Source organism: Podarcis bocagei (genome assembly GCF_964188305.1).
Source record: "Podarcis bocagei genome assembly, chromosome: 15".
NCBI classification, from domain to species: Eukaryota; Metazoa; Chordata; class Lepidosauria; order Squamata; family Lacertidae; genus Podarcis; species Podarcis bocagei.
Window position 1 is genome coordinate 46,943,311 of NC_138141.1, and position 25,501 is coordinate 46,968,811.

At 54.0% G+C, this 25,501-nt stretch overlaps 2 long non-coding RNA genes across 3 annotated transcripts in view; one reads left to right on the plus strand and one right to left on the minus strand.

Annotated features, from left to right (window-relative positions):
* Positions 1 to 143: 143 nt before the first annotated feature.
* LOC308574465 lies at positions 144 to 1,810 on the minus strand. Its single transcript, XR_014002510.1, has 4 exons — positions 1,677 to 1,810; positions 1,532 to 1,598; positions 1,320 to 1,436; positions 144 to 1,222 (listed from the first exon to the last, which is right to left on the minus strand). It is a non-coding gene; the product is annotated as an uncharacterized lncRNA (long non-coding RNA).
* Positions 1,811 to 11,216: 9,406 nt separating this feature from the next.
* Positions 11,217 to 25,501, plus strand: part of LOC308574463 — a 336,158-nt gene continuing 321,873 nt past the window's right edge. Inside the window, exons 1-2 of one of the 2 annotated variants that reach the window (XR_014002506.1) lie at positions 11,217 to 11,381; positions 20,788 to 21,312. This is a non-coding gene — a long non-coding RNA (uncharacterized lncRNA). Of the gene's footprint in view, positions 11,382 to 20,787; positions 21,313 to 24,002; positions 24,401 to 25,501 lie in introns of those variants that run through there. The other variant, XR_014002507.1, reaches the window with a different exon arrangement.

Consider the following 25,501-nt stretch of genomic DNA (forward strand, 5'->3'; position numbering starts at 1 on the left):
CATATATTTCAGATAAGTCTAGCTAAATAAGATGGTGCATGCTTTATATCAAGATTGTGCCAAGGTAGCCTGACTGGAACATGAATCGTGGAGGACCATGGTCCAGGGGTGCTTCCAAGGACTTGCAGGGGGTGGCACCACTTACTGGTGTTTTTTGTTACAATTATAACTATGAGATTGCTTCATTGCATATTTTTGCATTGCTGTTGTGGGTTTTTCTTGCAAGCCGAGTAACAGATTCACCGCATAACTCCACTCCTTCTAGACCCCGAGGAACTTGCGGAAGATTGGGCGTGTAGATTGTTAGGGTTATCTGGAAGAGGTGGGTTGTGTTGAACCAAAGGTGAACTGTTCTGGAAGCTCTGCAAACACCATTTTGGTAGTCAAGATAACCCCACAATTAATAGGTAGTTGTTGTAGTGATGAGCTCGTATAAGCTAATTGGCTTGTTTTGATGCTATCCTTAACTGGGGGCTTCGGGTGCATGGAGTCCAGAAAGAGGAGCTAGCTATAAGACTTTGGTATTTGCCACCTATGCCCTCATCTGGTCAAGTGGAGTGATGGGAAGTCCTGGCCGAAGTGAAGAATGCTGCTTTGTGTATACAGATGTATGAAAGTTTGCTTGGGTGCGGACAAGCCAACTCCTTGCTGAGGTGTCTGTCCTGCAACTCTAAAGGGTGGGAGGCCTGGCAGACTGATTTGCTGTAATAAAGCTTTTAATAAAGTACTAGAACTGATCACTTTGGAGTTTGACTTCCATCTGTGGTACGCCTGCACCCAACCACTCCCACAAGACCTCCTTTGGATTTGCAGTTCAGAACATCATACCAGGCAGCCTTTGGCTCTGGGTAGACTGGGTTGTTGATCCCCTTCAGGTAGATCACAAAGCTCTTCAGTCTACCCAGTGGAGAACTGAAGGCTGTCAGCTGTCATGTCTACCAACTGGAGAGAGAAAGCACCCAGTGCCGAACTCTGCACATGCCCCAAATTGGTAAGACTTGATTCAAATAGTTTCTTTACGGAAAGGTTCAGCCTTGCTGACATCCTCTACATATTAACAACCAGCACCCACCTTCCGGCGTGTTGGTGGTCTGGTCGCGGGTGGGGCGGGCTGGGGACGGTGGCGCCTGGGAGCTGCAGTTTCTCGCCCAGGAAAGGTTCTGGTTGGCATCCGCCGCCCAACTGCACCAGCCCTCCTCAAAGAAGCATGAGAGGAAGGTCTCTGGGGGAGAAAGGCAGGTGGGTGGGTCCCAGGGGTGCCTTTTCTGCCCTCCCCCCTTCCAGTGGTGCCCACACCTCCCCTGGCCTCGAATGCTCACTGCAACCCTGTTTGTCGCCGCCATCGCCACAGTCCTTGGTGCCATCACAATGGCGGGCAGGGGTGACGCAGCTGCTTGGTAGGCATGGGCGCTCGTCTGGGGCGCAGCTCCGGGGACCTGGAAATGTTGGGATGGTGAAAGGGGAACCTCCAAGCCCAGAGGCAGTCTATCTGGTTGGCTGGGTTTGGGGGAGGCGGAAAAGAAAGCCTTACTTTGGGGGCCACAGTTCCTGAACTGCACATCGTCCAGCGCCACGCTCACCACCGAGGAAAAGGTCACCTGTAGAGGGGGAGACAGCGCTCTTGACATGCTCCGGTGAAGGAGCCGGCCGGCGAGAGCGAGGAGCTCCAGACCCACCTGGAAAGCGCACGGGACTCTTCTGGTGGAGGCCAGCAGGGGGCGCCAGGCGCCAGAGGACGAGGCGGAGCTTCGCCATGGCTCAGCTCCAATGTGAAGCTCCCGTTGAGTCCTGCAGGGGAAGGGTGAGGGTCTGGGGGGGTCATCTAGTCTGACTCTGCGTGGATTGCGGATTGCCATCTGGTCTCAGTCGCTCTCGTTTTTATCAGTCCCCAAAAGGGGATGGGAAGCAGGGCACCAGTAAATGTCATGATAAGAATGATCAGGATGGTATTTCTTCACGCCAACCCCAGCAGGCGGGTCGGTAGTCTAGAAATCAATCAATAGAAATTATATGATACGATACGTACTGCAGTTTAGAAACGTATTAAGTGATATTGATACGGAACTATGAGAACCGGGCCAGGGGGCATTTCCTCCACCACACCGGGGAAAAGGCCAAGTAGGGGGCTCTGGGCCTGTTGGATTTCTGAACTCCATTGCCCCAAGCTTACCTGTCTCGGCCATGCTGTACCCAGGCGCGGAGCTCACAACCTGAGGCCACGACACTCGGGGTCGGGGAGAGGAGTCGGGCAGGGACGGCAGGCGGCTTGGCTCGCTGCTCCAAGGAGCTCATGTACCAGCCTGAGGGGAGGTCGGGGGGGGGGGCGCCAGGTCCAAGGGGTGCTCTAACGGCTAAGCAATGCTTCCCCTCCCTTCAAATGAAGTATATTTCCCCGGGTCGGTGCCCAGCTGCGCACCCAGCCTCCACCATGCCCTGGGCGCCACCGATACCCGGAGTGCCTGCTTGTGTTCCCTTCCCCCAGGCAGACCGGGCAGGAGCCTGTCCCTTGGTTTAGGAGTGCCAAGCGGCAGGCAGGCAGGCAGGCAGGCAGGCAGGCAGGCAGGCAGGCAGGCAGGCAGGATGGTTGTCCCCTGCCTGCCTGCCTTCCTGCCTGCCTGCCTTCCCCCAGGTAGACCAGGCAGGAGCCTGTCCCTTGGTTTAGGAGTCCCGCTGAACTCCTAATGGTTACATCTATTTTGACTCAGCCAGCATGATGTTGGATGCTCCCATTTTCTTCCAGAAGCAGCCTGCTCTTTATCAGCGATCTAGTGTCTAGGGGTCCATTCTTTTCCTCCAGCAGCATGGTCCTCTCAAGTGGGGCGGCGCTGGGGTGGCAGTAGACCGTTCCGGCGCCTGCCCTCTTGCTTCTGCGTGACTGACGGAAGCGAGACAAGAGTGGCTGGCGGAGGATGCAAAGGCCGGCAAAGGGCAAGCTTTGTCCTGTGTGGGTCTAGCCACTGGCTGGTGAAGGGGAGAGGTTGCTGGTGGCCCCGGTCTACCTTTCGTTTTGCGAGTTTTTCGTCTCGCGAGGCGTTCGTCTTGCGGGGCACCACTGTATATGAGATCTATTTGTATAACAAATGTACATAAATGTATTCTGGTCGAAAATCAATAAAAATATAATTTTTTAAAAAAAGAATAGTAAAATTAAATATATGCGCATAATAATCGAACAGTTTACACTTAACAATTACAGTAAAGAATTACTAAGCTATAATCAATAAAAAAGATAGCAAGTCACAATGCAGTTATATGTTATGTTGCATTTTTTGTTGTGTAACTTATGTTGGGAATCAGTGAAATATTAGATATAAACACAACCTTGTATTCAAATAATATGCCTATTTTTATGCCCTTTAAGAACAAACGTGTGGAGCTTCTTGTGTGTGTGAGTGCTTGTGCCTCCCGGAGGTGGCCGGCGAGGGGTGAACGACAGCGGCGGCCGGTCAGGGTTCCGTGCCCGCGCGGCTGTCTTTGGAGATACAGGGCTGCCTGCGCGGGCCGGCTCCCGTGCAGTCCGTCCGCGCCGCGAGGTAGCCGGGACGTCCTCTCCTCCTCCTCCTCGAGCCTCGTTCTCCTCGGGCCTCATTCTCGGGCCTCCTCCTCGGGCCTCGTTCTCCCCGGCGGCAGCGAAGCGATCAGGGGGGCGGCTGATTGGGTCGGTCGGTCGGCTGGCTGGCGGGCGGGCCGTTGGTTCGGTCGGGCGTACGTTTGTTCGAGAGGGCCGGCTCCGCGTCGCCTCTCCCGTTGGCGTGCGGCCGCCGTTCTTTCGTGTCCCGCACGCCCTGCCTCCGTCGCCGTGGCCGTCCCCTCCCTGCCTGGCAGGCAGGCTGGCAGGCAGGGTGGGCGTCCCTTGCTTGCTTGCCTGCCTGCCTGCCTCCCACCCAGGTAGACCGGGTAAGAACCTGGCCCTTCGTTCAGAAGCGCTGGGGATCAGGCAGGCAGGATGGAAGGAACGCAGGAGGGCTGTGCCCTGCCTGTCTGCCTGCTCCCCACCCCCCCGTTAGGCCGGCTAGGCACCCCTCCCTCGCTTTACAAGCGCCCCCATGTGGCCGCCGCAGGGCAGGGCGGCCATTCCTTGCCTGCCTTCTCCCAGGTAGACCGGGTAGGCGCCGGTTCCTTGCTTTAGGAGCGCCCTCGTGTGGCCATCATGGTAAGGGCAGGGCAGCCGTTTTCTTCGTCGTCGTCGTCGTCGTCGTATCCCTCTTGTTGTCATGATCGTTAGGGCGGGCGGGCGAAAAGGGAGATGCGTGTGTGTGTGCCTGCCTGCCCGCCTCCCACTCTTTCTCTCTCTCCGTGATCTATTTTGGGTCTGTCTCCCCCACACGCCAGCACATGGGGGGGGGCGGGAATGGTTTATTGGGTGTGCGTGTGTGCGCGTTGGAGGGATATTTTGTGTCCATCTCTCTGTCCCTGTCTGTCTCCCCCGCACACAAGGACAGGCTGTGTTTGAGTGTATGCTAGAGTGACAGAGAAATTTTGTGCCCTTCTGTCTCCCTCCCCCGCAAACGAGTCCTCCCGCAAAGGAACGCACGCACATCAAGACTTTCCTCCCTTGCCGTCCCTGCAAGGACGGACGCACGCATGCATGCCCTCACCTGTCCCATCCATCACCTGCCTGCTGCTCTGCCGCTAAGCAGCGGTCTAAAAAGTCACCGACTTCTACGGCAGCTGTAGCCACGAACCCCACCCTTGACGATGTCGTCGAGGTCCAACGACTGGGTAGACCTGGAGGCGCCAATGGGGGCGCGAGCCCGTAGACCGGGAAGCATTCCGCCCCACTCTAGTAGACCGGCAAGCCCCTCCAGCCGGGTGGACCGGAGGGGAGCCGAGGGCAGGGAGACCGGGCAACGCCGCCAGCCCTCAGGCGGGTAGACCGGGCTCTCCGAGGTCCGGCGCCCAGTAGACCGGCCAGCGGTTCCACTCCGTCCCCCAGGTAGTCCGGCAGAGCCGCGCTCCCCGGCGGGTAGACCGGGAAGCCTCACGATCTCTGAAGAAGACCGGCAAGATCAAGCCTCCCCCACAGCGAGTAGACCCGTCATACAGCGGCTCCAGGCACACCAAAGAGTGGACCGGCGCCTCGCGGGCCCAAGGATGGTAGACCGGGAAACCGTTTGTCCTCCAAGGGAGACTTGGCAGAACCAGACCTTCTGGCGAACAGGCAGGGTCGCCGTCCGCTGCCTGCCTTCCAGGTAGACCGGGCAAGAGCCTGTTCCCTTGTTTAGGAGCGCTGGTCAGGCGGCAGGCAGGCAGGCAGGCAGGCAGGCAGGCAGGGTGTCCGTCCGCTCCCTGCCTTCCAGGTAGACCGGGAAGAGCCTGTTCCTTTGTTTAGGAGCGCTGGCCAGCGGCAGGGAGGCAGGCATGCACGCAGGGCGTGGACGCGAGGAGCACACCGTGCCTGAAACCGAGTTGACCGGCCAGCGGTCCTTCGCCGTACGCCAAGTAGCCCGGCAGAGCTGCTCTTTCCTGTCGGTAGACCGGGAGATCCCCCCCGATCACTGAGGAAGACCGTCAAGACCAAGCTTTCCGGGCCGGTAGGCCGGAGTGGAGACGAGTTCCGGAAAACCGGGCAACGCCGCCATCCCCTCCGGCGGGCAGACCGTGCTTCCAGAGGTCCGGTGCCCAGTAGACCGGCCAGCGGTTCCGCGCCTTAAGCCACTAGTTCGGCAGACCCGCGCTTTCTTGCAGGTAGACTGCAAGACAGCCTCCCCCCCTCCGCCGGCAAGTAGACCGGGCAGCGGTTCCAGACACTCCGGCTAGTGGACCGGCGCCTCCCGGCCCCAAGGAGGGTTGACCGGGAAGACGTGTTTCCACCGAGGTGGACCGGGAAGCCCCAAACCCTGCGGCTTGCAGGCACGCAGGCAGGCAGGCATGCATGGTGGCCGTCCCCTGCCTGCCTTCCAGGTAGACCGGGAAGGAGCCTGTTCCTTTGTTTAGGAGCGCCGGACATGCGGCATGTGAGCAGGCAGGTAGGCAGGTAGGCAGGCAGGAAGGCAGCAGGCAGGCAGGCAGGGTGGCCGTCCGCTGCCTTCCAGGTAGACTGGGCAGAAGCCTGTTCCTTCGTTTAGGAGCGCTGGACATGCGGCAGGCCGGCCGTGGTGTGCGTGGACGCGAGGAGCCCACCGGGCCTGGAACCGAGTAGACCGGGAAGAGGTTCCACGCCGTGCGCCAGGTAGACCGGCAGAGCCGCGCTTTCCTGTGGGGGGACCGTAAAGCACCGCGATCTCTGACGAAGACCGGCGAGCCAGAGGCTTCACGGCAGGTAGACCGGAGAGGAGCCGATGGCCGCGAGAGCAGGTACCACCGCCTGTCACTCCGGCGGGTAGACCGTGCTTCCCGAGGTCCGGCGCCCAGTAGAACGTCCAGCGGTTCCGCGCCGTACGCCAGGTAGCCCGGCAGAGCTGCGCTTTCCTGCAGGTAGACTGGCAAGACAGCCTCCCCCCCTCCGCCGGCGAGTAGACCGGGCAGCGGCTCCAGGCCTCCCCCCCGCCTTGTGGACCGGTGATTCCCGGCCCCGAGGAGGGTAGACCGGGAAGCCGTTTCTCCTCCGAGGTGGAGCATGAAGCCCCAGACTTGCGGTGAGCAGGCAGGCAGGCAGGATGGCCGGGAACTGGTCTGTCCTCGAGGTAGAGCTGGAAGCCCCAGCCTTGCTTCTGGCTTCTGGTTCTGGGTTCTCCACCCCTTAAAGATTTCACATGGGGGTGGGTCATCATCCGGTAGAGGCTTATTCAAACTCATCTTTGTGCTGTAAGAGCATGCACTGGATCAAGATATGTGCATACACTTGCCCACAACCCTATTATATAGACGTTTATTTAGGGCGTGTGTGTACATCTCTGTTTTTTAAAATAGAAGACCCCCCTTAGATGCTAGATTTGCATTCTCTCACTTTTAGGAAGATTCCTTAAACCTCTTCCGGCTCCCTGTGATCCTAGAGATGTTTTTCCCCAGCTTGCTTTGCAAGAAATGTGTCAGTCAGAGGTCCAAATTCTCTGGAGGCAAAGGCGCCCCAACCAGTGGCGTAGCGTGGGGGGTGCCAGGGGTGCCGGCCGCACCGGCCGCAACATTTGGGGGGCGCGTTTGGCTGGCCCTCCTCGAGGAAGCAGGAACCCCACTGTCCTCGGACATCCTCCGAAGGCTGGCGGTGGGGCGGAGAGACCTCCTCCCGCCGCCAGCCTTGGGAAGGCTGCTCAGAAGCCTGGCGGTGGGGCGGAGAGACCTTCTCCCCGCGCCAGCCTTCGGATGGCTGTCCTGAAGACTTGTGGTGGGAGCAGTGGCATAGCGTGGGGGGTGCAGGGGGCCTTCTGACCTGGCGCAACATCTGGGGGGGGGCGCGGAAGAGACTCGAGTGCTAAAATCCACGGGTTAGGGGGTGCAAATTACTTGCCTTGCCCCGGGTGCTGAGAACCCACGCTATGCCACTGACCCCAACTTCCGCTGTGCTCTTCTACCAGGAACCCATGGAGGAGTTAGGCAGGAGTTGCAGAGCCCCACCCATCTCGTTCCCATCATACCTACCCACAGAAAGCCGCCCCCGGGCGACACCCACATTTCTGTGAAGTTCTCCAAGCCCCGCAGCTGCGCCAAGTTCTGGATGGTGTTGGACAAGGTGTTCCTGTAGCGCCGGCTCTTCTCCAGGCAGGGCGGCGCTCCGAGGCAGAAGCAACCCGGCCAGGCAGAGGAGCATCCCTGCACAGCCCCAGAGCATCCTTCCTCCACGGAGAGGCATCCTCGGCTGCTGGCTCAGAAAGCCCCGCGGCTCCCCATCCGCTGCTCCCCAGCCAAGTAGCTCTGCTCTCTCGCTGAGCCTCTTCCTTCCTTGTCAGTCATGGACCATGAGCCCGCACTCTCTCGCAGACACACAACCACTCATTTCCCAACCTCGGGGGGGGGGGCGGAGTTTGCTCCAAGTCCTCCTCCAACAGCACAGAACCCCTCCCTCTCCAAGCGAGTGACCGCCTGTCTCAGTGGACACCGCAGCGAGAGCAATGGCCACGTGAGTGTGCCTCTTCTCCCCGTGGAGCACAGAGGAAGGGAGAGGTGATCTTGTGGTGCCAGCAGCCTCCTTCCAGGGTGCGGGGGGGGGGCAGGCATGGGCGTAGCCATGATTGATGTTGGGGGGACGGACGGAATCAGCTGGTCAGTTAGTTAAGCATTTTTTTAATTTTCTTGATTTAGGGGGGCAACTGCCCTCTGTCCTCCCTTGGCTACTCATGGGGACAGGTAAGTCCCGCCCCGCATAATCGATCACAAGACATGGCGCGCGCACACCATTTGAACAGCAATGAATGACCAGCAACCTTTTTTGACGGGCGGCCCCCTCAAATATTTTACTGGGGGGCGCAAATATTTTACCGGCCCCAGGAATTGGCTCCTACTCTGCAGAGCGTCCCTCCCAGCACCATGATGAAAGTGTCCCTGAGCACGTGCAGAGTAAATTTCCATTCCATAAATGAAAGGAGACGCCACTCTGTGGAGATTTGTTAATTATTGATTGTAGAAAACCTCAAAGCTGTTTGTAAAAACAATAAAGCAGTATGATTATTAGTAAAAATCATTTTTTAAAAACTAAAAGCCAGCGACGAACAAAATCTGCTGAGAACATTATGGGGCCCCAGGGAGCCCTTGGCTTCTAATAAGGAAGGTATTTATTTCTGATGGCTCCTCTGAAAGTGGGAAGAGATGGGATCCTGGAATGGGGGGGATACATGCGCCCACCACCAACTCCGGTGAATAAAGGGGCGCATCCTTCCAGTAAATACACAGAAGGCAGGCAGGGTGGGAGGGAGGGCGGGAGGGCGGGCGGGCTATAAGGTGGTTCAGTAGGTGTGTGCCCAGTTTTAACCTTTTCCTTCCAGCCTTAACATCACCATCAGCCTTCGAGGTTAGAGCATCAGGATCGCACCAGTCAGTCGGATCACTGGGGCCATTGCGCGTTGCTCGTCACCGACTGCAACGAGGCCTATTCAGTAGAGTCTGATAACATTCTCACAGCCTTCCCCACGTACCACTCCGTACATAGCAACAGGCACATTAGCTGGGGGTGGAGAGAAGATTGGGGAACTGCCTTTCCCCAGCAGCAACAGAGACCTCTGCTTGAACGCTGAGAAACAACAAATGCAGCATGAAACTAAAGCAATTCTTCGAGTCTCTGGATCGTGCGGGAAACACTTATTGCATGAATGAAAAACGTGTTTGGGCTCCTTTAATATCTTTGGAAAGCTGAATTTTTGTGCCTCCCCCCCCCCAATATCTTAATTTTGACGGAGCCTCAGCTTCAGGATCTGTCCTTCCAGTGAGCACTCAGGGCTGATTTCCTTCAGAATGGAGAAGTTCGATCTTCTTGCAGTCCATGGGACTCTCAAGACTCTCCTCCAGCACCAGAATTCAAAAGCATCCATTCTTCAGCGATCAGCCTTCTTTATGGTCCAGCTCTCAATTCCATACATCACTACTGGGAAAACCATAGCTTGAACTATACGGACCTTTGTTGGCAAGGTGATGTCTCTGAAGTTGCCTAGGAAGCTGTATTGTCTACACTGGCTGGCAGCAACCCCCCGGGATTCCAGACCAGGCATGTTCCCAGCTCTACCTGGAGATGCTGCCAGACACAACCTGGGACCTTCTGCATGCTAAGTATGGGCCCTTCTCTGACAAATATCACACCCCTAATAACAATGTGATCCAATACCAAAAAAAGTCAGAATAAAAACATAACTTTAAAATAAACCAAGTAAAGCAATATTCAATAATACTGAATAGGTATTCAATAATCCATTAGAATAGTAAAATTAAATAGGAAGGAGGAGGTGAAGGAGGGAATTAAATAGGAAGGAGTCACAGAGTCCACTCGCCACAGCCCTTAAAGAGTCCCCCTAAGCGCTGCCATAAGGCAGCCTGCAAACTGCACGTTGTAATCGCAAGGAGAAGAGGTGAAACACAGCCCCCAGCACTTTGACCAGAAAGGGGCTTATATTCTGTCTTCTTTCTTACTTTCCTTCTCTCTTATTTTCACTCCAAATCAGTCCTATAGAAGTCTGTAATTGGGGAGAGTATATCGCTGTTTTCTTCTTCTCTCCACCACCAAGAGGAAGGAGGAGGTGAAGGGGCTCCGACAGAGTCAAAGAGTCCACTCGCCACGCTCCTCAAAATCGCCCCAAAGCCTCCAAAAAAATTTCCCAAGCCCTCCAAACACTATGATTTTCTTTGATTACAATCCCTTATATCACATAGCACAATCTCCTCCTGAATATAGCAAAGAAGGGGGTAGTAGTCTTACTATCGTACTTTATAGATCCACCTTCCGTCTTTATAATCCACTTTCCCGTCGCTGGCTCAAAAACGGCTCAACCAGATTCTTTTGAGATTAGTGGGACAGGAGGTTAAAAAGAAGGATAAGAGTTTGTTTTTGTATGCCATGACGGAAGCAAGGATTATGTTGGCCCAGAATTGGAAGACAAATGTATTACCAACTATTTCGGACTGGCAGGTTAAACTGATAAATGATGCGGAACCGGCTAGATTATCAGGGAGAATACGAGATCAGGAAGACCAGAAGTTTTCTGAAAATTGGAGTAAATATTTGGTGTATATAAGAGATAATTGTAAATCTTTAAAGACTCTGGCAGGGTTTGATTAACTTCAACAGCATATGGTTAATTAGATAAACGAATAAAATACGAGATGTAATGAAATTATAAGATACTTATCGAAGGGGGGGAAGGAAGTCTAAAGAATAGTAAAATTAAATATATGCACATAATAATCGAACAGTTTACACTTAACAATTACAGTAAAGAATTACTAAGCTATAATCAATAAAAAGGATAGCAAGTCACAATGCATAAAATGCCACCAAACATACAAGCATGTCAGGCTCCAGTAATATCTCCCTTTGCAGGATTCCTTTGGTAAGTCCCTAAACAGAGCACCTGTCATGGATCAGCACAAGGAGGCAGCAGCAAGCAGGAGGCTGGGAAGTCCATGTCCGGGACCGGCTGGATGAGGAGTGGGGGGAGCTTTTTGCCCAGGAGTCGCCCCTTCTCCCCCCCCCCCAAGACAGAGAAGACATGGACTCAGACCCCAGGTCCTGGTGGTGGAGCAATGGGGAACGGTTAATGATAATTTAAGCGCCTTAGTGCCTGAAGTGAACAGGAATATCTGGTTGGCGCGAAGCTTTATGGTGTGGTTGTCATGTCTGGGACATCATGTATACTGTCCTTTTGTATTTTTATTTCCCTCTGCACTGCCCGGTTCTCAGGGAGCCTGACTTTGGCCTTTAATATATAACTGTAATTGATTTATCTCACAGCTAACCTGCAGCAAAATAATAATAATGTTATAAATTGATATACATTACATCTCCTAATACTGTAAAAAAAGTCCCCCCCTGCAGTTATATGTTATGTTGCATTTTTTGTTGTGTAACTTACGTTGGGAATCAGTGAAATATTAGCTATAAACACAACCTTGTACTCAAATAATATGCCTATTTTTATGCCCTTTAAGAACAAACGTGTGGAGCTTCTTGTGTGTGTGTGTGAGTGCTTGTGCGTCCTGGAGGCGGCCGGCGAGGGGTGAACGGCGGCGGCGGCCGGGGCGGCGGCCGGTCAGGGTTCCGTGCCCGCGCGGCTGTCTGTGGAGACACAGGGCTGCCCCCGCGGGCCGGCTCTCCTGCCGGGCGCTCCCGTGCCGTCCGTCCGCGCCGCGAGGTAGCTGGGACGTCCTCCCCTCCTCCTCCTCGGGCCTCGTTCTCAGCGGCGGCAGCGAAGCGATCGGGGGGGGGGGGCGGCTGATTGGGTCGGTCGGTCGGCTGTCTGGCGGGCGGGCCATTGGTTCGGTCGGGCGTACGTTTGTTCGAGAGGGCCGGCTCCGCGTCGCCTCTCCCGTTGGCGTGCGGCCGCCGTTCTTTCGTGTCCCGCCCGCCCTGCCTCCGTCGCCGTGGCCGTCCCCTCCCTGCCTGGCAGGCAGGCAGGCAGGCAGGCAGGCAGGCAGGCAGGCAGGCAGGCAGGGTGGGCGTCCCTTGCTTGCTTGCCTGCCTGCCTGCCTCCCACCCAGGTAGACCGGGTAAGAACCTGGCCCTTCGTTCAGAAGCGCTGGGGAGCAGGCAGGCAGGATGCAAGGCAGGCAGGAGGGCTGTGCCCTGCATGCCTGCCAACTCCCCCCCCCCCCGGTAGGCCGGCTAGGCACCCCTCCCCCCCCGGTAGGCCGGCTAGGCACCCTCTCCCTCTCTTTAGAAGCGCCCCCGTGTGGCCGCCGCAGGGCAGGGCGACCATTCCTTGCTTGCCTTCTCCCAGGTAGACCGGGTAGGCGCCGGTTCCTTGCTTTAGGAGCGCCCTCGTGTGGCCAGCATGGTAAGGGCAGGGCAGCCTTCTTCTTCTTCTTCTTCTTCTTCTTCTTCTTCTTCTTCTTCTTCTTCTTCTTCTTCTTCTTCTTCTTCTTCTTCTTCTTCTTCTTCTTTGTCGTCCTCGTCGTATCCCTCCTTGTTGTCATGATCGTTAGGCCGGGCGGGCGAAAAGGGAGATGCGTGTGTGTGTGCCTGCCTGCCCGCCTCCCACTCTTTCTCTCTCTCCGTGATCTATTTTGGGTCTGTCTCCCCCACACGCCAGCACATGGGGGGGGGCGGGAATGGTTTCTTGGGTGTGCGTGTGTGCGCGTTGGAGGGATATTTTGTGTCCATCTCTCTGTCCCTGTCTGTCTCCCCCGCACACAAGGACAGGCTGTGTTTGAGTGTATGCTAGAGTGACAGAGAAATTTTGTGCCCTTCTGTCTCCCTCCCCCGCAAACGAGTCCTCCCGCAAAGGAACGCACGCACGCCAAGACTTTCCTCCCTTGCCGTCCCTGCAAGGACGGACGCACGCACGCATGCCCTCACCTGTCCCATCCATCACCTGCCTGCTGCTCTGCCGCTAAGCGGCGGTCTAAAAAGTCACCGACTTCTACGGCAGCTGTAGCCACGAACCCCACCCTTGACGATGTCGTCGAGGTCCAACGACTGGGTAGACCTGGAGGCGCCAACGGGGGCGCGAGCCGGTAGACCGGGAAGCCTCCCGCCCCCTCTAGTAGACCGGCAAGCCCCCCCAGCCGGGTGGACCGGAGGGGAGCCGAGGGCAGGGAGACCGGGCAACGCCGCCAGCCCTCAGGCGGGTAGACCGGGCTCTCCGAGGTCCGGCGCCCAGCAGACCGGCTAGCGGTTCCACTCCGTCCCACAGGTAGTCCGGCAGAGCCGCGCTTCCCGGCGGGTAGACCGGGAAGCCCCACGATCTCTGAGGAAGACCGGCAAGACCAAGCCTCCCCCCCAGCGAGTAAACCCGTCGTACAGCGGCTCCAGGCACACAACGAGTGGACCGGCGCCTCGCGGGCCCAAGGATGGTAGACCGGGAAACCGTTTGTCCTCAAAGGGAGACTTGGAAGCACCAGGGTCGCCGTCCGCGGCCTGCCTTCCAGGTAGACCGGGCAGGAGCCTGTTCCTTTGTTTAGGAGCGCCAGGAAGGCGGCAGGCAGGCAGGCAGGCCGTGGTGTGCGTGGACGCGAGGAGCCCAACGGGCCTGGAACCGAGTAGACTGGCCAGGGGTTCCACGCCATTCCCCAGGTAGTCCGGCAGAGCCGCGCTTTCCGTTGGGTAGACCGGGAAGCCCCACCATCTGAGGAAGACCGGCAAGCCCCAGCCTTCCCGGCCGGTAGACCGGAGGGGAGCCGAGGGCCGGTGGACCGGGCAACACCGCAGCCCCTCCGCCGGGTAGACCGTGCTTTCCGAGGTCCGGTGCCCAGTAGACCGGCCCGCTGTTCCACGCAGTACGCCAGGTAGTCCGGCAGAGGCGCGCTTTCCTGGAGGTAGACTGGCAAGACAGCCTCCCCCCCTCCTCCGGCGAGTAGAGAGGGAAGCAGCTCCAGCCGCCCGCCTAGTGGACCAGCGCCTCCCTTCCCCGAGGAGGGTAGACCGTGAAGCCGTTTTCCCTCCGAGGTGGACCGGGAAGCCCCAGACCCTGCGGCAAGCAGGCAGGCAGGCAAGCAGGCAGGGTGTCCTTCCGCTCCCTGCCTTCCAGGTACACCGGGAAGAGCCTGTTCCTTTGTTTAGGAGCGCTGGCCAGCGGCAGGGAGGCAGGCAGGACGTGGTGTGCGTGGACGCGAGGAGCCCACCGGGCCTGGAACCGAGTAGACCGGCCAACGGTTCCACGCCGAACGCCAGGTAGCCCGGCAGAGCTGCTCTTTCCTGTCGGTAGACCGGGAGAATCCCGGATCACTGAGGAACACCGGCAAGACCAAGCTTTCCGGGCCGGTAGGCCGGAGTGGAGACGATTTCCGGAAACCGGGCAACGCCGCCATCCCCTCCGGCGGGCAGACCGTGCTTCCAGAGGTCCGGTGCCCAGTAGACCGGCCAGCGGTTCCGCGCCTTAAGCCACTAGTTCGGCAGATCCGCGCTTTCTTGCAGGTAGACCGGCAAGACAGCCTCCCCCCTCCGCCGGCAAGTAGACCGGGCAGCGGTGCCAGACTCCGGCTAGTGGACCGGCGCCTCCCGACCCCAAGGCGGGTTGACCGGGAAGACGTGTCTCCAACTAGGTGGACCGGGAAGCCCCAGACCCTGCGGCTTGCAGGCTCGCAGGCAGGCAGGCAGGCAGGCATGCAGGGTGGCCGTCCGCTTCCTGCCTTCCAGGTAGACCGGGAAGGAGCCTGTTCCTTTGTTTAGGAGCGCTGGACATGCGGCAGGCCGGCCGTGGTGTGCGTGGACGCGAGGAGCCCACCAGGCCTGCAACCGAGTAGACCGGGAAGAGGTTCCACGCCGTGCGCCAGGTAGCCCGGCAGAGCCGCGCTTTCCTCTGGGGGGACCGGGAATCACCGCGATCTCTAACGAAGACCGGCGAGTCCCAGCCTTCCCAGCAGGTAGACAGGAGAGGAGCAGAGGGCCGGGAGAGCAGGCAACGCCGACTGCCGCTCTGGCGGGTAGACCGTCGCCTCGCGGGTCCAAGTACCATCGCCTCGCGGGCCGAAGGATGGTAGACCGGGAAACCGTTTGTCCTCCAAGGGAGACTTGGAAGCACCAGACCTTCTTGCGAAAAGGCAGGTAGGGTCGCCGTCCGCTGCCTGCCTTCCAGGTAGACCGGGCAAGAGCCTGTTCCTTTGTTTAGGAGCGCTGGTCAGGCGGCAGGCAGGCAGGCAGGCAGGCAGGCAAGCAGGCAGGCAGGCAGGCAGGCAGGCAGGCAGGCAGGCAAGCAGGCAGGCAGGCAGGCAGGCAGGCAGGCAGGCAGGCAGGCAGGCAGGCAGGCAGGCAGTAGGCAGGCAGGGTGTCCGTCCGCTCCCTGCCTTCCAGGTAGACCGGGCAAGAGCATGTTCCTTTGTTTAGGACCGCTGGTCAGGCGGCAGGCAGGCAGGCAGGCAGGCAGGCAGGCAGGCAGGCAGGCAGGCAGGTAGGCGGCAGGCAGGGTGTCCGTCCGCTCCCTGCCTTCCAGGTAGACCGGGCAAGAGCCTGTTCCTTTGTTTAGGACCGCTGGTCAGGCGGCAGGCAGGCAGGCAGGCAGGCAGGCAGGCAGGCAGGCAGGTAGGCGGCAGGCAGGGTGTCCGTCCGCTCCCTGCCTTCCAGGTAGACCGGGCAAGAGCCTGTTCCTTTGTTTAGGAGCGCTGGTCAGGCGGCAGGCAGGCAGGAAGGCAGGCAGGCAGGCAAGCAGGCAGGCAGGCAGGCAGGCAGGCAGGCAGGCAGGCAGGCAGGCAGGCAAGCAGGCAGGCAGGCAGGCAGGCAGGCAGGCAGGCAGGCAGGCAGGCAGGCAGGCAGGCAGGCAGGCAGGAAGGCAGGCAGGCAGGCAAGCAGGCAGGCAGGCAGGCAGGCAGGCAGGCAGGCAGGCAGGCAGGCAAGCAGGCAGGCAGGCAGGCAGGCAGGCAGGCAGGCAGGCAGGCAGGCAGGCAGGCATGGTGGCCGTCCCCTGCCTGCCTTCCAGGTAGACCTGGAAGGAGCCTGTTCCTTTGTTTAGGAGCGCTGGACATGCGGCAGGCCGGCCGTGGTGTGCGTGGACGCGAGGAGCCCACCGGGCCTGGAACCGAGTAGACCGGGAAGAGGTTCCACGCAGTACGCCAGGTAGCCCGGCAGAGCTGCGCTTTCCTGCAGGTAGACTGGCAAGACAGCCTCCCCCCCCTCCGCCGGCGAGTAGACCGGGCAGCGGCTCCAGGCCTCCCCCCCGCCTTGTGGACCGGTGATTCCCGGCCCCGAGGAGGGTAGACCGGGAAGCCGTTTCTCCTCCGAGGTGGAGCATAAAGCCCCAGACTTGCGGTGAGCAGGCGGGCAGGCAGGATGGCCGGGAACTGGTCTGTCCTCGAGGTAGAGCTGGAAGCCCCAGCCTTGCTTCTGGCTTCTGGTTCTGGGTTCTCCACCCCTTAAAGATTTCACATGGGGGTGGGTCATCATCCGGTAGAGGCTTATTCAAACTCATCTTTGTGCTGTAAGAGCATGCACTGGGTCAAGATATGTGCATACACTTGCCCACAACCCTATTATATAGACGTTTATTTAGGGCGTGTGTGTACATCTCTGTTTTTTAAAATAGAAGACCCCCCTTAGATGCTAGATTTGCATTCTCTCACTTTTAGGAAGATTCCTTAAACCTCTTCCGGCTCCCTGTGATCCTAGAGATGTTTTTCCCCAGCTTGCTTTGCAAGAAATGTGTCAGTCAGAGGTCCAAATTCTCTGGAGGCAAAGGAACCCCAACTTCCGCTGCGCTCTTCTACCAGGAACCCATGGAGGAGTTAGGCAGGAGTTGCAGAGCCCCATCCATCTCGTTCCCATCATACCTACCCACAGAAAGCCGCCCCCGGGCGACACCCACATTTCTGTGAAGTTCTCCAAGCCCCGCAGCTGCGCCAAGTTCTGGATGGTGTTGGACAAGGTGTTCATGTAGCGCCTGCTCTGCTCCAGGCAGGGCGGCGCTCCGAGGCAGAAGCAACCCGGCCAGGCAGAGGAGCATCCCTGCACAGCCCCAGAGCATCCTTCCTCCACGGAGAGGCATCCTCGGCTGCTGGCTCAGAAAGCCCCGCGGCTCCCCATCCGCTGCTCCCCAGCCAAGTAGCTCTGCTCTCTCGCTGAGCCTCTTCCTTCCTTGTCAGTCATGGACCATGAGCCCGCACTCTCTCGCAGACACACAACCACTCATTTCCCAACCTCGGGGGGGGGCGGAGTTTGCTCCAAGTCCTCCTCCAACAGCACAGAACCCCTCCCTCTCCAAGCGAGTGACCGCCTGTCTCAGTGGACACAGCAGCGAGAGCAATGGCCACGTGAGTGTGCCTCTTCTCCCCCTGGAGCACAGAGGAAGGGAGAGGAGCTCCTGTGGTGCCAGCAGCCTCCTTCCAGGGTGCCGGGGGGGGGGCAGGCATGGGCGTAGCCAGGATTGATGTTGGGGGGACGGACGGAATCAGCTGGTCAGTTAGTTAAGCATTTTTTAATTTTCTTGATTTAGGGGGGCAACTGCCCTCTGTCCTCCCTTGGCTACTCATGGGGACAGGTAAGTCCCGCCCCGCATGATCGATCACAAGACATGGCGCGCGCACACCATTTGAACAGCAATGAATGACCAGCAACCTTTTTTGACGGGCGGCCCCCTCAAATATTTTACTGGGGGGCGCAAATATTTTACCGGCCCCAGGAATTGGCTCCACTCTGCAGAGCATCCCTCCCAGCACCATGATGAAAGTGTCCCTGAGCACGTGCAGAGTAAATTTCCATTCCATAAATGAAAGGAGACGCCACTCTGGAGATTTGTTAATTTTATTTATTCAATTACGTGTATACCCCGGCTGATTGTAGAAAACCTCAAAGCTGTTTGTAAAAAGAATAAAGCAGTAAGATTATTAGTAAAAATCTTTTTTTAAAACTAAAAGCCAGCGACGAACAAAATCTGCTGAGAACATTATGGGGCCCCAGGGAGCCCTTGGCTTCTAATAAGGAAGGTATTTATTTCTGATGGCTCCTCTGAAAGTGGGAAGAGATGGGATCCTGGAATGGGGGGGGGGATACATGCGCCCACCACCAACTCCGGTGAATAAAGGGGCGCATCAGACCGGCAGTATCCCTTCGAGCAGGACTTCAAAACACTCGCAAGGTGAAGGGGGGGAATTAAATAGGAAGGAGTCACAGAGTCCACTCGCCACAGCCCTTAAAGAGTCCCCCTAAGCGCTGCCATAAGGCAGCCTGCAAACTGCACCTTGTAATCGCAAGGAGAAGAGGTGAAACACAGCCCCCAGCACTTTGACCAGAAAGGGGCTTATATTCTGTCTTCTTTTTTACTTCCCTTCTCTCTTATTTTCACTCCAAATCAGTCCTATAGAAGTCTGTAATTGGGGAGAGTATATCGCTGTTTTCTTCTTCTCTCCACCACCAAGAGGAAGGAGGAGGTGAAGAGGCTCCGACAGAGTCAAAGAGTCCACTCGCCACGCTCCTCAAAATCGCCCCAAAGCCTCCAAAAAGTTTTTCCAAGCGCTCTAAACACTATAATTTTCTTTGATTGCAATCCCTTATATCACATAGCACAATCTCCTCCTGAATATAGCAAAGAAGGGGGTAGTAGTCTTACTATCGTACTTTATAGATCCACCTTCCGTCTTTATAATCCACTTTCCCGTCGCTGGCTCAAAAACGGCTCAACCAGATTCTTTTGGGATTAGTGGGAAAGGAGGTTAAAAAGAAGGATAAGAATTTATTTTTGTATGCCATGACGGAAGCAAGGATTATGTTGGCCCAGAATTGGAAGACAAATGTATTACCAACTATTTCGGACTGGCAGGTTAAATGGATAAATGATGCGGAACCGGCTAGATTATCAGGGAGAATACGAGATCAGGAAGACCAGAAGTTTTCTGAAAATTGGAGTAAATATTTGGTGTATATAAGAGATAATAGTAAATCTTTAAAGACCCTGGCAGGGTTTGATTAACTTCAAGAGCATATGGTTAATTAGATAAACGAATAAAATACGAGATGTAATGAAATTATAAGATACTTATCGAAGGGGGGAAGGAAGTCTGAAGCTCAGCAGAGCTAAAGGTTTTATATGAGATCTATTTGTATAACAAATGTACATAAATGTATTCTGGTTGAAAATCAATAAAAAATTATTTTTTTTAAAAAAAGAATAGTAAAATTAAATATATGCGCATAATAATCGAACAGTTTACACTTAACAATTACAGTAAAGAATTACTAAGCTATAATCAATAAAAATGATAGCAAGTCACAATGCATAAAATGCCACCAAACATACAAGCATGTCAGGCTCCAGTAATATCTCCCTTTGCAGGATTCCTTTGGTAAGTCCCTAAACAGAGCACCTGCCATGGATCAGCACAAGGAGGCAGCAGCAAGCAGGAGGCTGGGAAGTCCATGTCCGGGACCGGCTGGATGAGGAGTGGGGGGAGCTTTTTGCCCAGGAGTCGCCCCTTCCCCCCCAAGACAGAGAAGACATGGGCTTAGACCCCAGGTCCTGGTGGTGGAGCAATGAGGAACGGTTAATGATAATTTAAGCGCCTTAGTTCCTGAAGTGAACAGGAATATCTTTATTATTATTATTGTTGTTGTTGTTGTTGTTGTTGTTGTTGTTGTTGTTGTTGTTGTTGTTGTTGTTATTTTTAAATATATTTTTATTACTTTTCAGATTTTTACAAATCTGTCCAAATTACTTTGAGTTATTGAGTTAATTAATAGCCTGCTAAACACCCAGTGAGCTTTCGGGGGGTTTTTATAAGATATCTATTAAGATTTTTTAACACATTGCAATAAAAAATGGAAAAATAAAAAGAAAAATGCAAAATAAAACAGTTAAAAACACATTAATTTTCCGTTTCTTATTTTCCTTAATCTTATTTCCCCGGACCTCCTCATACCTCCCTTTTTGTATTCCACTTAAATTTATTAGTTCAGCAAATCCTTACCATTAAGCTTTTACCCATTTATAGACCTTTTTTTCATATTCTCTTAAAGCATTACAGCTAGAAACCACTTAATTTCTATCCAACATCATTCTATCATTCATTAATTTTACAATATTTCTGTAAGTAATCTTTAAATTTCTTCCAATCTTCTTCCTGGTCCCGGATTCTGCTAGTCATTTCTGCCAATTCCATATAGTCTATCACCTTCATCTGCCATTCTTCCAAAGTGGGTAGATCTTGTGTCTTCCAATACTTTGCAATGAGAATTCTTGCAGCTGTTGTAGCATGCATAAAAAAAGTTCTATCCTTCTTTGGCACCAATTGGCCGACTATGCCCAGGAGAAAGGCCTCTGGTTTCTTCAAGAAGGTATACTTAAATACCTTTTTCAATTCATTATATATCATTTCCCAGAAAGCCTTAATCCTTGGGCATGTACCTTCAGTTTCTTTACATTTCCAACATTTATTGTCGGGCAAATGATAGATTTTTGCAAGCTTGACTGGGGTCATGTACCACCTGTATATCATTTTCATAATATTCTCTCTTAGGGCATTACATGCTGTAAATTTCATACCTGTGGTCCACAACTGTTCCCAGTCAGCAAACATAATATTATGTCCAACGTCTTGTGCCCTGAAGTGAACAGGAATATCTGGTTGGCGTGAAGCTTTATGGTGTGGTTGTCATGTCTGGGACATCATGTACACTGTCCTTTTGTATTTTTATTTCCCTCTGCACTGCCCGGTTCTCAGGGAGCCTGACTTTGGCCTTTAATATAGAACTGTAATTGATTTATATCACAGCTAACCTGTAGCAAAAAAATAATTTAAAAAAATTGTTATAAATTTATATACATTACATCTCCTAATACTGTAAAAAAGTTTTCTTCCGCCCTTCCCCCCCTTGCAGTTATATGTTATGTTGCATTTTTTGTTGTGTAACTTACGTTGGGAATCAGTGAAATATTAGATATAAACACAACCTTGTATTCAAATAATATGCCTATTTTTATGCCCTTTAAGAACAAACGTGTGGAGCTTCTTGTGTGTGTGAGTGCTTGTGAGCTCACATGGGGCGGGGAGGGGGCGGTGCCGAATTGAGTCTTTGACCCATGGAAGAAAGCCTAATTTCCCTGCCAGCAGCTGTGTGCACTTTGATCAGCAGCCTGGAGGGAATTAAACACAGGTGGGGGATGTCTGAGGAAACGCTCGCAGCTGTGCCTAGCCAGGCAAGATAGGGCTGGAAGTAGAAAGCACGTCATCCCTGCACCTGTAACTGATTCAGAATGGAACCTGCGCTAATAGCCTCCCCTACTTAAGGATAGGCAGTTGTGAGGAGTGTGATGAAGACCAAGGAGGCGTGCACTGCGTGCTGGGCGAAGGTGTGGCAGAAATGGCTGGAGCGAGGTGTGCGGAGGGACTGTCGCATACAGGAAACAAGGGAGAAGAGGGGGCAAGTTCTGCCAAGAGCAGCCAGATCCAGGACAGGTGCTGGGGGGGGGGGTTGGAGTTGGAACTTCTGGGAGTTTCACATTTTGCCCCTGTCTGCACCAAATGCTAATTGTGACAGCACCCCTTTTGGAGGAAGGAAAAGAGAAAGGATTTAAAAATCAGGTTCAGGATTGTTTCTGTAGTTAAAAAAACGACCCAGCTTTTATTTCACCTTACACCACCTTTAGCTCCTAGGACAAGAGGTGGGCTATAAATACAAATGAGGGCTGGATAAAGTGGATTTGCAGCTGGTTGACTGACTAAACCCAGAGAGCTCTCTCTTAGTTTGGTACACGCACACTCCACACACATTTGCACGCACACACACAAAGCTCAACACATTTGTTATTAAATGGCATAAAAATAGGCAGTATATATTATTTGACACTGTGCTTGTTAATAGGAGGAGGAGTTTTCAGAGGCTTCGGTTAACTCAGGATTTGCACTCTTAAGGTTTAGAAATGTTAAGAAAAACTTTTGCCATAAGTTTTGGAGTTTGAAGTTTCCCTGAGTTTAATTTTGGCTTTAAAGGTAACATCTTGATACCTCAAATGATCTATTATTACTAAGACGTTGTATGACTGTATGACCAAAGGGAAAATTAGTGCCCCTTCCAGTAAAAGTAAATTGCTTGTCAACAGTAGAGCTTCCATGTGCAGAGGCTATCTGAGGTAGGATTTATTTGGTTAAAGGATTGTTAAAGGGCTGCATTTCCTAAGATCAGTGAAGACCCATGGGCGTAGCCAGGTCTTGGGGGAGGCAGAACAACCTGATTGGTCAGTTAAGTATTATTATTGTTTTACTTGATGTGGGAGGGGGCAGCTGCCCCCCTGCCTCCCCTTCTTGGCTATGCCCAGGCCAAGACTCTCAGGTTTCCTTTTAACATAGCATTTTAAAAGCCTCTTTGACCCTTTTTGCCACCCCTCTTTGAGTTATGAAATCCTTTGAGTTTTGATGGGTAAATTTACTCCCAAGTAAGTTTCCTTCAACGAGGTTCCTTTCAATTTTGTTTCGTTACTCATTTCAGGAAATAATACATTTGTAGTCATCTTAGGTTCCATGTAAGGTGAAGAAATGTTTCTTGCCAAGTAGAAAGTGTCCTGCAATTGCAATCCCAATGTAGCCTGATAGGACAGTGCTTGACGGGGAGCTGCATTGGGCAGGGAAAACGCTTACTCTCCTCCTCGCGTTCCTGTTTTAACTCTTGCCTGGTGTGCGCACGTGTGTATGATGTCATGATTGTGTGTCTTCTCCCAGTTGTGGGTGTATACACGTTTGTCTGGTGGCAGACTGGTTACAAAGGTTTTGTGGGCTTGGAACGATCGCTTTAAAATACCTGGCTGCCTTTTGCCTAACTTGTGACTGGGAAAATAGTAATTATTTTTAAAGGGTTTGTGTGTGTGTGTGTGTGTGTGTGTGTGTGTGTGTGTGTGTGTGTGTGTGGTGTGCTTAAAGTCTTTAAAAGTTGTTACATCCTGCAAGTCCTTTCCCAGGAATATAAGGAATTGTTTCACTTCCTTTGCCACAGCACAGGGTTATTTACATCTGTCTTGTTTGAGTCCTCAATGTCTAATTTCTCTCTTCTCTCGCCCATCCCACCAAAAGCAGCAGGGGGTCAGAGATCTGAACGTAAGAAAGCACACACCCAGGGGGTGTAGCATGTTGGGTGCTGGCCTTGTTTTTGAGGGGGGCCCGGCTTGGGGTGCCTGGGTCGTGCCAGGGCCATAGGTAGAGGGTGGAGAGGAAGGCCCCCCGCCAGGGGCGCAGGCGAGGCCCCCCGCAAAATCTGCTCCGTGCGCCCTCGAGCGGGAGAACTTGCGCGCGCGGCGGGCGCCTCTTCTTGCTGTTTGCGTAGCCGGCGAATGAATGAATGGGCAGGAGGGCGCGCGTGAGAGAGCGGGAGGGAGGGAAGGAAGGAAGGAAGGTGGGTGTCCTCTCGGGGTGGAGCTACCGGAGCCGGGGAAAGGGCGTCGGCAGGGGAGGCGGGGCAGCACCCGAGCGCCTTCCAAGCACGCTTCAGACCCTTCTGGAAGGATACGGAAGGGTAGCCTATAATACTACCCGCGCCCCGCTTGCAGCTGGGGCAACAGCCTCTCCCACAGCCCTATGCGGGAGCCCCAGAGTGCAAAGATATAATTTTTGAAATCACAATTATCAGAGTGCCTCTGGGCATGTGCAGATTGTTCCTCCCGAAGTAGAAAGAGGTCCGCCTCCCGCTTTAGGAGGAGGGCGAACGGTTCGGTCCAGGGCAAAGGTGGCGGCGAGGGGATGTGTGCGCAGAGGGGGAGCTAGGTGCACTTGCTGTGCACGCGGGGGCGGGGCTGTGCGGGGGCAGGGCTAGCCGTGCGCGGGGAGAGGAGGGCGGGCACCGCCCGCAGCTAGCGATGTCACCCCCATGACACCCCTATGACACCCAGGACGGGAAAACCCCACCGCACCCCACTTCCTCCGCCACTGTGTGTGCGGCTCTCCACCACCTGGTAGCCTAGGGACCTAGTCCTCCTCGCGAGAGGCGGAAAGAAGAGCCAACTTATCCATGGCTAGGGGGCGCAATCTGGACGGTTCTGCCAGGGGCGCAAGATTACCTAGCTACGGCTCTGGTCGTGCCCATCAAGTGCTGCGTCCACTGGCCGGGCTCCCGGCTGCGCGGGCGGGCGGGCGGGCGGGGCAACATGGCCCTACTTGGCTGCCTTGTAGCTGAAACCTGCGCCTCCATAGAAAGGGAGGTGTCAAAGATTAAATGCCTCCAATCACAACTAGGGGTGATATGACCTTGATACCCATTTTAGTTATAATTCCAAGGGTTTGCAAATTGTCTACAGAGAGGGCACCCCAGACCCCTTGCTAACCGGGAAATGGATCGCTGTCTAAGCCCACCTGCTCACTGACTATGTGCATCAAGTATTTGTAATACCAAGAGGGGAGTGCCCGGTTTCCTTCTGGCTGTGCTTCCCCTCGAAGTTTACCAAAAGTGGGCCACTAGGCAGCACCCCCCCCTCACTGGGTAAGTGAAAAACAGGCGGGCCTCCCACTTATTCCACACCTCATGTCTTTCCCTGCTGATTCCGCCAAGCCCATTCCCTTGACTGTGGTTTCACTAGATAGGTGGGGACAGTGGGAATCTCGTTCATCCATTCATGCGTGTCACTAGATGAGGAATTTGGCTCTTTTTTGTCATCATCGGGGCACCACGCCCCTCAGACGTTGCATCTCTTTATCCACAGAGGTATGGATTATTTTCTAGCAGTCCCATGCTATACCTGGGGAATTTTCTGGGCGCTCACATCCCAGCACCGAGGGAGGCGGCTGTTTTGTTAAAGATGGAATGAGCATAAATGCCTCCAATCACCACTCATGATGAGAGAACCTTAAGGTCTTGCTTCCAGGCAATACCCCAGGGTAACAGGTCCTCTGCCAAGCGATCACTCCACACCCCTCTGCAGGAGAGTGTTGCAGATGTGGTTCTCAGGTCTTCCACTTAGTAGCACACTTATTTTTTATTTTAAATATATCTTTATTAATTTTAAATAAATACATTTATGAAAAAACAGATGTACATACAAGTAAACAAACACAAACAAACAAACAAATAACAGAAAAATCAAACTACACATTATAAGATACAAGAAGATTAATATTATTATCAACTTATATACTCCTGATACTGAACACAATTATAAAACTTACAGAGAAGAAATTGAAAGCTGGCTTCCAGTTAATCTCACTGTACTTTATCTATCCATTACTTTATACCGCACAGTTACATATTTCTTATATAATTTCTTTTTACCTCCCTATGAACTTATATTTATACAATGCAGGGATCAGTCTAATTCAGCCAAGATGTTTCCTTTTATTCCATAGTTTTCTTAATATTCTTTAAAGATTCCACAATCCTTATAGACTTTTTGTTTTGGTTGGCCTCTTACTCTTCCTGTTGCTTTCGCTACCTGCAGCTATTCTACCATTAGGATTTGCCAGTCTTCCGTGTTGGGTATTATTGTGTCTTTCCAATTTCTTGCTACTAAAATTCTGACCATCATTATTCCGTACATGAACAATGTTCTTTTTTTATTTCCCTATTTCTTTTGGCAAAATGCTTAAT